Source organism: Lithobates pipiens, unplaced genomic scaffold, assembly GCF_037356315.1.
Source record: "Lithobates pipiens isolate NorthernLeopardFrog02 unplaced genomic scaffold, aLitPip1_a1.2 Scaffold_30, whole genome shotgun sequence".
NCBI lineage: Eukaryota > Metazoa > Chordata > Amphibia > Anura > Ranidae > Lithobates > Lithobates pipiens.
In genome coordinates this window covers 185,041,605-185,051,379 of record NW_027507791.1, presented here as the reverse complement: position 1 = coordinate 185,051,379, position 9,775 = coordinate 185,041,605, and the positions used below count along the sequence as shown (strand labels likewise).

The 9,775-nt window shown below is 52.4% G+C and overlaps 21 non-coding genes and 21 pseudogenes across 21 annotated transcripts; all 42 read left to right on the top strand.

The window, feature by feature from the left end:
* Positions 1–22: 22 nt before the first annotated feature.
* On the top strand, positions 23–141 carry LOC143947323 (5S ribosomal RNA; annotated as a pseudogene).
* A 110-nt stretch (positions 142–251) lies between these two features.
* On the top strand, positions 252–370 carry LOC143951674 (5S ribosomal RNA). Its single transcript, XR_013266924.1, has one exon. It is a non-coding gene; the product is annotated as a 5S ribosomal RNA (ribosomal RNA).
* A 109-nt stretch (positions 371–479) lies between these two features.
* LOC143945954 (5S ribosomal RNA) lies at positions 480–598 on the top strand (annotated as a pseudogene).
* Positions 599–707: 109 nt separating this feature from the next.
* Positions 708–826, top strand: LOC143951561 (5S ribosomal RNA). Its single transcript, XR_013266821.1, has one exon. It is a non-coding gene; the product is annotated as a 5S ribosomal RNA (ribosomal RNA).
* A 109-nt stretch (positions 827–935) lies between these two features.
* LOC143950547 (5S ribosomal RNA) lies at positions 936–1,054 on the top strand. Its single transcript, XR_013265904.1, has one exon. It is a non-coding gene; the product is annotated as a 5S ribosomal RNA (ribosomal RNA).
* Positions 1,055–1,163: 109 nt separating this feature from the next.
* On the top strand, positions 1,164–1,282 carry LOC143950970 (5S ribosomal RNA). Its single transcript, XR_013266286.1, has one exon. It is a non-coding gene; the product is annotated as a 5S ribosomal RNA (ribosomal RNA).
* A 109-nt stretch (positions 1,283–1,391) lies between these two features.
* Positions 1,392–1,510, top strand: LOC143950227 (5S ribosomal RNA). Its single transcript, XR_013265649.1, has one exon. It is a non-coding gene; the product is annotated as a 5S ribosomal RNA (ribosomal RNA).
* Positions 1,511–1,619: 109 nt separating this feature from the next.
* Positions 1,620–1,738, top strand: LOC143944906 (5S ribosomal RNA; annotated as a pseudogene).
* Positions 1,739–1,847: 109 nt separating this feature from the next.
* Positions 1,848–1,966, top strand: LOC143944939 (5S ribosomal RNA; annotated as a pseudogene).
* A 326-nt stretch (positions 1,967–2,292) lies between these two features.
* Positions 2,293–2,411, top strand: LOC143948304 (5S ribosomal RNA; annotated as a pseudogene).
* Positions 2,412–2,520: 109 nt separating this feature from the next.
* LOC143948471 (5S ribosomal RNA) lies at positions 2,521–2,639 on the top strand (annotated as a pseudogene).
* A 153-nt stretch (positions 2,640–2,792) lies between these two features.
* On the top strand, positions 2,793–2,911 carry LOC143943948 (5S ribosomal RNA; annotated as a pseudogene).
* Positions 2,912–3,020: 109 nt separating this feature from the next.
* Positions 3,021–3,139, top strand: LOC143944173 (5S ribosomal RNA; annotated as a pseudogene).
* Positions 3,140–3,249: 110 nt separating this feature from the next.
* Positions 3,250–3,368, top strand: LOC143951673 (5S ribosomal RNA). The gene has a single exon (XR_013266923.1). It is a non-coding gene; the product is annotated as a 5S ribosomal RNA (ribosomal RNA).
* A 109-nt stretch (positions 3,369–3,477) lies between these two features.
* LOC143948328 (5S ribosomal RNA) lies at positions 3,478–3,586 on the top strand (annotated as a pseudogene).
* A 109-nt stretch (positions 3,587–3,695) lies between these two features.
* LOC143943634 (5S ribosomal RNA) lies at positions 3,696–3,814 on the top strand (annotated as a pseudogene).
* Positions 3,815–3,923: 109 nt separating this feature from the next.
* Positions 3,924–4,042, top strand: LOC143946184 (5S ribosomal RNA; annotated as a pseudogene).
* Positions 4,043–4,151: 109 nt separating this feature from the next.
* Positions 4,152–4,270, top strand: LOC143954578 (5S ribosomal RNA). Its single transcript, XR_013269556.1, has one exon. It is a non-coding gene; the product is annotated as a 5S ribosomal RNA (ribosomal RNA).
* Positions 4,271–4,379: 109 nt separating this feature from the next.
* LOC143949482 (5S ribosomal RNA) lies at positions 4,380–4,498 on the top strand (annotated as a pseudogene).
* Positions 4,499–4,607: 109 nt separating this feature from the next.
* On the top strand, positions 4,608–4,726 carry LOC143954314 (5S ribosomal RNA). Its single transcript, XR_013269317.1, has one exon. It is a non-coding gene; the product is annotated as a 5S ribosomal RNA (ribosomal RNA).
* A 109-nt stretch (positions 4,727–4,835) lies between these two features.
* On the top strand, positions 4,836–4,954 carry LOC143944371 (5S ribosomal RNA; annotated as a pseudogene).
* A 109-nt stretch (positions 4,955–5,063) lies between these two features.
* LOC143945415 (5S ribosomal RNA) lies at positions 5,064–5,182 on the top strand. Its single transcript, XR_013265116.1, has one exon. It is a non-coding gene; the product is annotated as a 5S ribosomal RNA (ribosomal RNA).
* Positions 5,183–5,291: 109 nt separating this feature from the next.
* On the top strand, positions 5,292–5,410 carry LOC143945444 (5S ribosomal RNA; annotated as a pseudogene).
* A 109-nt stretch (positions 5,411–5,519) lies between these two features.
* Positions 5,520–5,638, top strand: LOC143943504 (5S ribosomal RNA). Its single transcript, XR_013264941.1, has one exon. It is a non-coding gene; the product is annotated as a 5S ribosomal RNA (ribosomal RNA).
* Positions 5,639–5,747: 109 nt separating this feature from the next.
* On the top strand, positions 5,748–5,866 carry LOC143954577 (5S ribosomal RNA). Its single transcript, XR_013269555.1, has one exon. It is a non-coding gene; the product is annotated as a 5S ribosomal RNA (ribosomal RNA).
* A 109-nt stretch (positions 5,867–5,975) lies between these two features.
* On the top strand, positions 5,976–6,094 carry LOC143949859 (5S ribosomal RNA; annotated as a pseudogene).
* Positions 6,095–6,203: 109 nt separating this feature from the next.
* On the top strand, positions 6,204–6,322 carry LOC143950580 (5S ribosomal RNA). The gene has a single exon (XR_013265934.1). It is a non-coding gene; the product is annotated as a 5S ribosomal RNA (ribosomal RNA).
* Positions 6,323–6,431: 109 nt separating this feature from the next.
* On the top strand, positions 6,432–6,550 carry LOC143953887 (5S ribosomal RNA). Its single transcript, XR_013268928.1, has one exon. It is a non-coding gene; the product is annotated as a 5S ribosomal RNA (ribosomal RNA).
* Positions 6,551–6,659: 109 nt separating this feature from the next.
* On the top strand, positions 6,660–6,778 carry LOC143948662 (5S ribosomal RNA; annotated as a pseudogene).
* A 109-nt stretch (positions 6,779–6,887) lies between these two features.
* Positions 6,888–7,006, top strand: LOC143954479 (5S ribosomal RNA). Its single transcript, XR_013269467.1, has one exon. It is a non-coding gene; the product is annotated as a 5S ribosomal RNA (ribosomal RNA).
* Positions 7,007–7,115: 109 nt separating this feature from the next.
* Positions 7,116–7,234, top strand: LOC143946781 (5S ribosomal RNA; annotated as a pseudogene).
* Positions 7,235–7,343: 109 nt separating this feature from the next.
* Positions 7,344–7,462, top strand: LOC143950578 (5S ribosomal RNA). Its single transcript, XR_013265932.1, has one exon. It is a non-coding gene; the product is annotated as a 5S ribosomal RNA (ribosomal RNA).
* A 109-nt stretch (positions 7,463–7,571) lies between these two features.
* LOC143953886 (5S ribosomal RNA) lies at positions 7,572–7,690 on the top strand. Its single transcript, XR_013268927.1, has one exon. It is a non-coding gene; the product is annotated as a 5S ribosomal RNA (ribosomal RNA).
* A 108-nt stretch (positions 7,691–7,798) lies between these two features.
* On the top strand, positions 7,799–7,917 carry LOC143952824 (5S ribosomal RNA). The gene has a single exon (XR_013267963.1). It is a non-coding gene; the product is annotated as a 5S ribosomal RNA (ribosomal RNA).
* A 109-nt stretch (positions 7,918–8,026) lies between these two features.
* Positions 8,027–8,145, top strand: LOC143954870 (5S ribosomal RNA; annotated as a pseudogene).
* Positions 8,146–8,254: 109 nt separating this feature from the next.
* On the top strand, positions 8,255–8,373 carry LOC143950862 (5S ribosomal RNA). Its single transcript, XR_013266190.1, has one exon. It is a non-coding gene; the product is annotated as a 5S ribosomal RNA (ribosomal RNA).
* Positions 8,374–8,482: 109 nt separating this feature from the next.
* Positions 8,483–8,601, top strand: LOC143946780 (5S ribosomal RNA; annotated as a pseudogene).
* A 109-nt stretch (positions 8,602–8,710) lies between these two features.
* LOC143950229 (5S ribosomal RNA) lies at positions 8,711–8,829 on the top strand. The gene has a single exon (XR_013265651.1). It is a non-coding gene; the product is annotated as a 5S ribosomal RNA (ribosomal RNA).
* Positions 8,830–8,938: 109 nt separating this feature from the next.
* On the top strand, positions 8,939–9,057 carry LOC143944015 (5S ribosomal RNA; annotated as a pseudogene).
* Positions 9,058–9,166: 109 nt separating this feature from the next.
* Positions 9,167–9,285, top strand: LOC143946783 (5S ribosomal RNA). The gene has a single exon (XR_013265243.1). It is a non-coding gene; the product is annotated as a 5S ribosomal RNA (ribosomal RNA).
* A 109-nt stretch (positions 9,286–9,394) lies between these two features.
* LOC143952823 (5S ribosomal RNA) lies at positions 9,395–9,513 on the top strand. Its single transcript, XR_013267962.1, has one exon. It is a non-coding gene; the product is annotated as a 5S ribosomal RNA (ribosomal RNA).
* Positions 9,514–9,622: 109 nt separating this feature from the next.
* On the top strand, positions 9,623–9,741 carry LOC143948084 (5S ribosomal RNA; annotated as a pseudogene).
* Positions 9,742–9,775: the final 34 nt, after the last annotated feature.

Genomic DNA, 9,775 nt, shown 5'->3' with positions numbered 1-9,775 from the left:
GTTGTAAGTAGGGTGCAAGATCGCCTATGGCCACATCACCCTGAATGCGCTCGATCTCATCTGATCTTGGATTCCAAGCAGGGTCGGGCCTGGTTAGTACCTGGATGGGAGACCGCCTGTAAATACCAGGTGCCGTAGGCTTTTTTCCATTATGTTGTTGGCTTTGGCGACCTGCTGTATTTTTCCTCTCGATTGCCCGAGGTGACCACCTTGGCTTTTGTCAAGAGAGATGTAAGTAGGGTGCAAAGATTGCCTACGGCCACATCACCCTGAATGCGCTCGATCTCGTCTGATCTCGGATGCTAAGCAGGGTCGGGCCTGGTTAGTACCTGGATGGGAGACCGCCTGGGAATACCAGGTGCGGTAGGCTTTTTTCCATCATGTTGTTGGTTTTGGCGACCTGCAGTATTTTTCCTCTCGTTTGCCCGAGGTGATCACCTTGGCTTTTGTCAAGAGAGTTGTAAGTAGGGTGCAAGCTCGCCTACGGCCACATCACCCTGAATGTGCTCGATCTCGTCTGATCTCGGATGCTAAGCAGGGTCGGCCCTGGTTAGTACCTGCTTGGGAGACCGCCTGGGAATACCAGGTGCCGCAGGCTTTTTTCCATTATGTTGTTGGCTTTGGCGACCTGCTGTATTTTTCCTCTTGATTGCCCGAGGTGACCACCTTGGCTTTTGTCAAGAGAGTTGTAAGTAGGGTGCAAGACCGCCTACGGCCACATCACCCTGAATGCGCTCGATCTCGTCTGATCTCGGATGCTAAGCAGGGTCGGGCCTGGTTAGTCCCTGGATGGGAGACCGCCTGGGAATACCAGGTGCCGTAGGCTTTTTTCCATTATGTTGTTGGCTTTAGCGACCTGCTGTATTTTTCCTCTCGATTGCCCGAGGTGACCACCTTGGCTTTTGTCAAGAGAGTTGTAAGTAGGGTGCAAGACCGCCTACGGCCACATCACCCTGAATGCGCTCGATCTCGTCTGATCTCGGATGCTAAGCAGGGTCGGGCCTGGTTAGTACCTGGATGGGAGACCGCCTGGGAATACTAGGTGCCGTAGGCTTTTTTCCATTATGTTGTTGGCTTTGGCGACCTGCTGTATTTTTCCTCTCGATTGCCCGAGGTGACCACCTTGGCTTTTGTCAAGAGAGTTGTAAGTAGGGAGCAAGATCGCCTACGGCCACATCACCATGATTGCGCTCGATCTCATCTGATCTCGGATGCTAAGCAGGGTCGGGCCTGGTTAGTACCTGGATGGGAGACCGCCTGGGAATACCAGGTGCCGTAGGCTTTTTTCCATTACGTTGTTGGCTTTGGCGACCTGCTGTATTTTTCCTCTCGTTTGCCCGAGGTGACCACCTTGGCTTTTGTCAAGAGAGTTGTAAGTAGGGTGCAAAATCGCCTACGGCCACATCACCCTGAATGCGCTCGATCTCGTCTGATCTCGGATGCTAAGCAGGGTCGGGCCTGGTTAGTACCTGGATGGGAGACCGCCTAGGAATACCAGGTGCCGTAGGCTTTTTTCCATTATGTTGTTGGCTTTGGCGACCTGCTGTATTTTTCCTCTTGATTGCCCGAGGTGACCACCTTGGCTTTTGTCAAGAGAGTTGTAAGTAGGGTGCAAGATCGCCTACAGCCACATCACCCTGAATGCGCTCGATCTCGTCTGATCTCGGATGCTAAGCAGGGTCAGGCCTGGTTAGTACCTGGATGGGAGACCGCCTGGGAATACCAGGTGCCATAGGCTTTTTTCCATTATGTTGTTGGCTTTGGCGACCTGCTGTATTTTTCCTCTCGATTGCCCGAGGTGACCACCTTGGCTTTTGTCAAGAGAGTTGTAAGTAGGAGGCAAGATTGCCTACGGCCACATCGCTCTGAATGCGCTCGATCTCGTCTGATCTCGCATGCTAAGCAGGGTCTGGCCTGGTTAGTACCTGGTTGGGAGACCGCCTGGGAATACCGGGTGCCGTAGGCTTTTTTCCATTATGTTGTTGGCTTTGGCGACCTGCTGTATTTTTCCTCTCGATTGCCCGAGGTGACCACCTTGGCTTTTGTCAAGAGAGTTGTAAATAGGGTGCAAGATCACCTACGGCCACATTACCCTTAATGCGCTCGTTCTCGTATGCTAAGCAGGGTCGGGCTGGTTGGTACCTGGATGGGAGGCCGCCTGGGAATACCAGGTGCCGTAGGCTTTTTTCCATTATGTTGTTGGCTTTGGCGACCTGCTGTATTGTTCCTCTCCATTGCCTGAGGTGACCACCGTGGCTTTTGTCAAGAGAGTTGTAAGTAGGGTGCAAGATCGCCTACAGCCACATCACCCTGAACGCGCTCGCTCTCGTCTGTCGTCGGATGCTAAGCAGGGTCGGGCCTGGTTAGTACCTGGATGGGAGACCGCCTGGGAATACCGGGTGCGGTAGGCTTTTTTCCATTATGTTGTTGGCTTTGGCGACCTGCTGTATTTTTCCTCTTGATTGCCCGAGGTGACCACCTTGGCTTTTGTCAAGAGAGTTGTAAGTAGGGTGTAAGATCATCTACGGCCACATCACCCTGAATGCGCTTGATCTCGTCTGATCTCGGATGCTAAGCAGGGTCGGGCTTGGTTAGGAGCTGGATGGGATACCGCCTGGGAATACTAGGTGCCGTAGACTTTTTTCCATTATGTTGTTGGCTTTGGCGACCTGCTGTATTTTTCCTCTCCATTGCCCGAGGTGACCACCTTGGCTTTTGTCAAGAGAGTTGTAAGTAGGTTGTAAGTAGGTTGTAAGTAGGTTGTAAGTAGGTTGTAAGTAGGTTGCAAGATTGCCTACAGCCACATCACCCTGAATGCGCTCGATCTCGTCTGATCTAGGATGCTAAGCAGGGTCGGGCCTGGTTAGTACCTGGATGGGAGACCGCCTGGGAATACCAGGTGCCGTAGGCTTTTTTCCATTATGTTGTTGGCTTTGGCGACCTGCTGTATTTTTCCTCTCGATTGCCCGAGGTGACCACCTTGGCTTTTGTCAAGAGAGTTGTAAGTAAGGTGCAAGATTGCCTATGGCCACATCACCCTGAATGCGCTCGATCTCATCTGATCTTGGATTCCAAGCAGGGTCGGGCCTGGTTAGTACCTGGATGGGAGACCGCCTGGGAATACCAGGTGCCGTAGGCTTTTTTCCATTATGTTGTTGGCTTTGGCGACCTGCTGTATTTTTCCTCTCGATTGCCCGAGGTGACCACCTTGGCTTTTGTCAAGAGAGATGTAAGTAGGGTGCAAAGATTGCCTACGGCCACATCACCCTGAATGCGCTCGATCTCGTCTGATCTCGGATGCTAAGCAGGGTCGGGCCTGGTTAGTACCTGGATGGGAGACCGCCTGGGAATACCAGGTGCGGTAGGCTTTTTTCCATCATGTTGTTGGTTTTGGCGACCTGCAGTATTTTTCCTCTCGTTTGCCCGAGGTGATCACCTTGGCTTTTGTCAAGAGAGTTGTAAGTAGGGTGCAAGCTCGCCTACGGCCACATCACCCTGAATGTGCTCGATCTCGGATGCTAAGCAGGGTCGGCCCTGGTTAGTACCTGGATGGGAGACCGCCTGGGAATACCAGGTGCCGTAGGCTTTTTTCCATTATGTTGTTGGCTTTGGCGACCTGCTGTATTTTTCCTCTTGATTGCCCGAGGTGACCACCTTGGCTTTTGTCAAGAGAGTTGTAAGTAGGGTGCAAGACCGCCTACGGCCACATCACCCTGAATGCGCTCGATCTCGTCTGATCTCGGATGCTAAGCACGGTCGGGCCTGGTTAGTACCTGGATGGGAGACCACCTGGAAATACTAGGTGCCGTAGGCTTTTTTCCATTATGTTGTTGGCTTTGGCGACCTGCTGTATTTTTCCTCTCTATTGCCCGAGGTGACCACCTTGGCTTTTGTCAAGAGAGTTGTAAGTAGGGTGCAAGATTGGCTACAGCCACATCACCCTGAATGCGCTAGATCTCGTCTGATCTCGGATGCTAATCAGGGTCGGGCCTGGTTAGTACCTGGATGGGAGACCGCCTGGGAATACCAGGTGCCGTAGGCTTTTTTCCATTATGTTGTTGGCTTTGGCGACCTGCTGTATTTTTCCTCTCGATTGCCCGAGGTGACCACCTTGGCTTTTGTCAAGAGAGTTGTAAGTAGGGTGCAAGATCGATTACAGCCACATCACCCTGAATGCGCTCGATCTCGTCTGATCTCGGATGCTAAGCAGGGTCGGGCCTGGTTAGTACCTGGATGGGAGACCGCCTGGGAATACCAGGTGCCGTAGGCTTTTTTCCATTATGTTGTTGGCTTTGGGGACCTGCTGTATTTTTCCTCTCGATTGCCCGAGGTGACCACCTTGGCTTTTGTCAAGAGAGTTGTGAGTAGGGTGCAAGATCGCCTATGGCCACATCACCCTTAATGCGCACGATCTCGTCTGATCTCGGATGCTAAGCAGGGTCGGGCCTGGTTAGTACCTGGATGGTAGATCGCCTGGCAATACCACATGCCGTAGGCTTTTTTCCAATATGTTGTTGGCTTTGGCGACCTGCTGTATTTTTCCTCTCGATTGCCCGAGGTGACCACCTTGGCTTTTGTCAAGAGAGTTGTAAGTAGGGTGCAAGACAGCCTACGGCCACATCACCCTGAATGCGCTTGATCTCGTCTGATCTCGGATGCTAAGCAGGGTCGGGCCTGGTTAGTACCTGGATGGGAGACCGCCTGGCAATACCAGGTGCCGTAGGCTTTTTTCCATTATGTTGTTGGCTTTGGCGACCTGCTGTATTTTTCCTCTCGATTGCCCGAGGTGACCACCTTGGCTTTTGTCAAGAGAGATGTAAGTAGGGTGCAAGATAGCCTACGGCCACATCACCCTGAATGCGCTCGATCTCGTCTGATCTTGGATGCTAAGCAGGGTCTGGCCTGGTTAGTACCTGCATGGGAGACCGCCTGGGAATACCAGGTGCCGTAGGCTTTTTTCCATTATGTTGTTGGCTTTGGCGACCTGCTGTATTTTTCCTCTCCATTGCCCGAGGTGACCACCTTGGCTTTTGTCAAGAGAGTTGTAAGTAGGGTGCAAGATCGCCTACAGCCACATCACCCTGAATGCACTCGATCTCGTCTGATCTCGGATGCTAAGCAGGGTCGAGCCTGGTTAGTACCTGGATGGGAGACCGCCTGGGAATACCAGGTGCCGTAGGCTTTTTTCCATTATGTTGTTGGCTTTGGCGACCTGCTGTATTTTTCCTCTCGATTGCCCGAGGTGACCACCTTGGCTTTTGTCAAGAGAGTTGTAAGTAGGGTGCAAGATCGCCTATGGCCACATCACCCTGAATGCGCTCGATCTCATCTGATCTCTGATGCTAAGCAGAGTCGGGCCTGGTTAGTACCTGGATGGGAGACCGCCTGGGAATACCATGTGCCATAGGCTTTTTTCCATTATGTTGTTGGCTTTGGCGACCCGCTGTATTTTTCCTCTCGATTGCCCGAGGTGACCACCTTGGCTTTTGTCAAGAGAGTTGTAAGTAGGGCGCAACATCGCCTACGGCCACATCACCCTGAATGCGCTCGATCTCGTCTGATCTCGGATGTTAAGCGGGGTCGGGCCTGGTTAGTACCTGGATGGGAGACCGCCTGGGAATACCAGGTGCCGTAGGCTTTTTTCCATTATGTTGTTGGCTTTGGCGACCTGCTGTATTTTTCCTCTCGATTGCCCGAGGTGACCACCTTGGCTTTTGTCAAGAGAGTTGTAAGTAGGGTGCAAGATCGATTACAGCCACATCACCCTGAATGCGCTCGATCTCGTCTGATCTCGGATGCTAAGCAGGGTCGGGCCTGGTTAGTACCTGGATGGGAGACCGCCTGGGAATACCAGGTGCCGTAGGCTTTTTTCCATTATGTTGTTGGCTTTGGGGACCTGCTGTATTTTTCCTCTCGATTGCCCGAGGTGACCACCTTGGCTTTTGTCAAGAGAGTTGTGAGTAGGGTGCAAGATCGCCTATGGCCACATCACCCTTAATGCGCACGATCTCGTCTGATCTCGGATGCTAAGCAGGGTCGGGCCTGGTTAGTACCTGGATGGTAGATCGCCTGGCAATACCACATGCCGTAGGTTTTTTTCCAATATGTTGTTGGCTTTGGCGACCTGCTGTATTTTTCCTCTCGATTGCCCGAGGTGACCACCTTGGCTTTTGTCAAGAGAGTTGTAAGTAGGGTGCCAGATCGCCTACGGCCACATCACCCTGAATGCGCTCGATCTCGTCTGATCTCGGATGCTAAGCAGGGTCGGGCCTGGTTAGTACCTGGATGGGAGACCGCCTGGGAATACCAGGTGCCGTTGGCTTTTTTCCATTATGTTGTTGGCTTTGGCGACCTGCTGTATTTTTCCTCTCGATTGCCCGAGGTGACCACCTTGGCTTTTGTCAAGAGAGTTGTAAGTAGGGTGCCAGATCGCCTACGGCCACATCACCCAGAATGCGCTCGATCTCGTCTGATCTCAGATGCTAAGCAGGGTCGGGCCTGGTTAGTACCTGGATGGGAGACCGCCTGGGAATACCAGGTGCCGTAGGCTTTTTTCCATTATGTTGTTGGCTTTGGCGACCCGCTGTATTTTTCCTCTCGATTGCCCGAGGTGACCACCTCGGCTTTTGTCAAGAGAGTTGTAAGTAAGGTGCAAGATCGCCTACTGCCCCATCACCCTGAATGCGCTCAATCTCGTCTGATCTCGGATGCTAAGCAGGGTCAGGCCTGGTTAGTACCTGGATGGGAGAACGCCTGGGAATACCAGGTGCCGTAGGCTTTTTTCCATTATGTTGTTGGCTTTGGCGACCTGCTGTATTTTTCCTCTCGATTGCCCGAGGTGACCACCTTGGCTTTTGTCAAGAGAGTTGTAAGTAGGGTGCAAGATCATCTACGGCCACATCACCCTGAATGCGCTCGATCTCGTCTGATCTCGGAAGCTAAGCAGGGTCGGGCCTGGTTAGTACTTGGATGGGAGACCGCCTGGAAATACCATGTGCCGTAGGCTTTTTTCCATTATGTTGTTGGCTTTGGTGACCTGCTGTATTTTTCCTCTTGATTGCCCGAGGTGACCACCTTGGCTTTTGTCAAGAGAGTTGTAAGTAGGGTGCAAGATCGCCTACAGCCACATCACCATGAATGCGCTCAATCTCATCTGATCTCGGATGCTAAGCAGGGTCGGGCCTGGTTAGTAACTGGATGGGAGACCGCCTGGGAATACCAGGTGCCGTAGGCTTTTTTCCATTATGTTGTTGGCTTTGGCGACCTGCTGTATTTTTCCTCTCGATTGCCCGAGGTGACCACCTTGGCTTTTGTCAAGAGAGTTGTAAGTAGGGTGCCAGATCGCCTACGGCCACATCACCCTGAATGCGCTCGATCTCGTCTGATCTCGGATGCTAAGCAGGGTCGGGCCTGGTTAGTACCTGGATGGGAGACCGCCTGGGAATACCAGGTGCCGTTGGCTTTTTTCCATTATGTTGTTGGCTTTGGCGACCTGCTGTATTTTTCCTCTCGATTGCCCGAGGTGACCACCTTGGCTTTTGTCAAGAGAGTTGTAAGTAGGGTGCCAGATCGCCTACGGCCACATCACCCAGAATGCGCTCGATCTCGTCTGATCTCAGATGCTAAGCAGGGTCGGGCCTGGTTAGTACCTGGATGGGAGACCGCCTGGGAATACCAGGTGCCGTAGGCTTTTTTCCATTATGTTGTTGGCTTTGGCGACCTGCTGTATTTTAACTCTCGATTGCCCGAGGTGACCACCTTGGCTTTTGTCAAGAGAGTTGTAAGTAGGATGCAGATCGCCTACGGCCACATCACCCGGAATGCGCTCGATCTCATCTGATCTCGGATGCTAAGCAGGGTCGGTCCTGGTTAGTACCTGGATGGGAGACCGCCTGGGAATACCAGGTGCCGTAGGCTTTTTTCCATTATGTTGTTGGCTTTGGCGACCTGCTGTATTTTTCCTCTCGATTGCCCGAGATGACCACCTTGGCTTTTGTCAAGAGAGTTGTAAGTAGGGTGCCAGATCGCCTATGGCCACATCACCCAGAATGCGCTCGATCTCGTCTGATCTCAGATGCTAAGCAGGGTCGGGCCTGGTTAGTACCTGGATGGGAGACCGCCTGGGAATACCAGGTGCCGTAGGCTTTTTTCCATTATGTTGTTGGCTTTGGCGACCTGCTGTATTTTTCCTCTCGATTGCCCGAGGTGACCACCTTGGCTTTTGTCAAGAGAGTTGTAAGTAGGGTGCAAGATCACCTACGGCCACATCACCCTGAATGCGCTCGATCTCGTCTGATCTCGGAAGCTAAGCAGGGTCGGGCCTGGTTAGTACTTGGATGGGAGACCGCCTGGGAATACCATGTGCCGTAGGCTTTTTTCCATTATGTTGTTGGCTTTGGTGACCTGCTGTATTTTTCCTCTTGATTGCCCGAGGTGACCACCTTGGCTTTTGTCAAGAGAGTTGTAAGTAGGGTGCAAGATCGCCTACAGCCACATCACCATGAATGCGCTCAATCTCATCTGATCTCGGATGCTAAGCAGGGTCGGGCCTGGTTAGTAACTGGATGGGAGACCGCCTGGGAATACCAGGTGCCGTAGGCTTTTTTCCATTATGTTGTTGGCTTTGGCGACCTGCTGTATTTTTCCTCTCGATTGCCCAAGGTGACCACCTTGGCTTTTGTCAAGAGAGTTGTAAGTAGGGTGCCAGATCGCCTACGGCTACATCACCCTGAATGCGCTCGATCTCGTCTGATCTCGGATGCTAAGCAGGGTCGGGCCTGGTTAGTACCTGGATGGGAGACCGCGTGGGAATACCAGGTGCCGTAGGCTTTTTTCCATTATGTTGTTGGCTTTGGCGACCTGCTGTATTTTTCCTCTCGATTGCCCGAGGTGACCACCTTGGCTTTTGTCAAGAGAGTTTTAAGTAGGGTGCAAGATTGCCTACGGCCACATCACCCTGAATGCGCTCGATCTCGTCTGATCTCGGACGCTAAGCAGGGTCTGGTCTGGTTAGTACCTGCATGGGAGACCGCCTGGGAATACCAGGTGCCGTAGGCTTTTTTCCATTATGTTGTTGGCTTTGGCGACCTGCCGTATTTTTCCTCTTGATTGCCCGAAGTGACCACCATGGCTTTTGTCAAGAGAGTTGTAAGTAGGGTGCAAGATCGCCTACGGCCACATCACCCTGAATGCGCTCGATCTCATCTGATCTCGGATGCTAAGCAGGGTCGGGCCTGGTTAGTACCTGGATGGGAGACCGCCTGGGAATACCAGGTGCCGTAGGCTTTTTTTCCATCATGTTGTTGGCTTTGGTGACCTGCTGTATTTTTCCTCTCGATTGCCCGAGGTGACCACCTTGGCTTTTGTCAAGAGAGTTGTAAGTAGGGTGCAGATCGCCTACGGCCACATCACCCGGAATGCGCTCGATCTCATCTGATCTCGGATGCTAAGCAGGGTCGGTCCTGGTTAGTACCTGGATGGGAGACCGCCTGGGAATACCAGGTGCCGTAGGCTTTTTTCCATTATGTTGTTGGCTTTGGCGACCTGCTGTATTTTTCCTCTCGATTGCCCGAGGTGACCACCTTGGCTTTTGTCAAGAGAGTTGTAAGTAGGGTGCAAGATCGCCTACGGCCACATCACCCTGAATGCGCTCGATCTCGTCTGATCTCAGATGCTAAGCACAGTTTGGCCTGGTTAGTAACTGGATGGGAGACCGCCTGGGAATACCAGGTGCCGTAGGCTTTTTTCCATTATGTTGTTGGCTTTGGCGACCTGC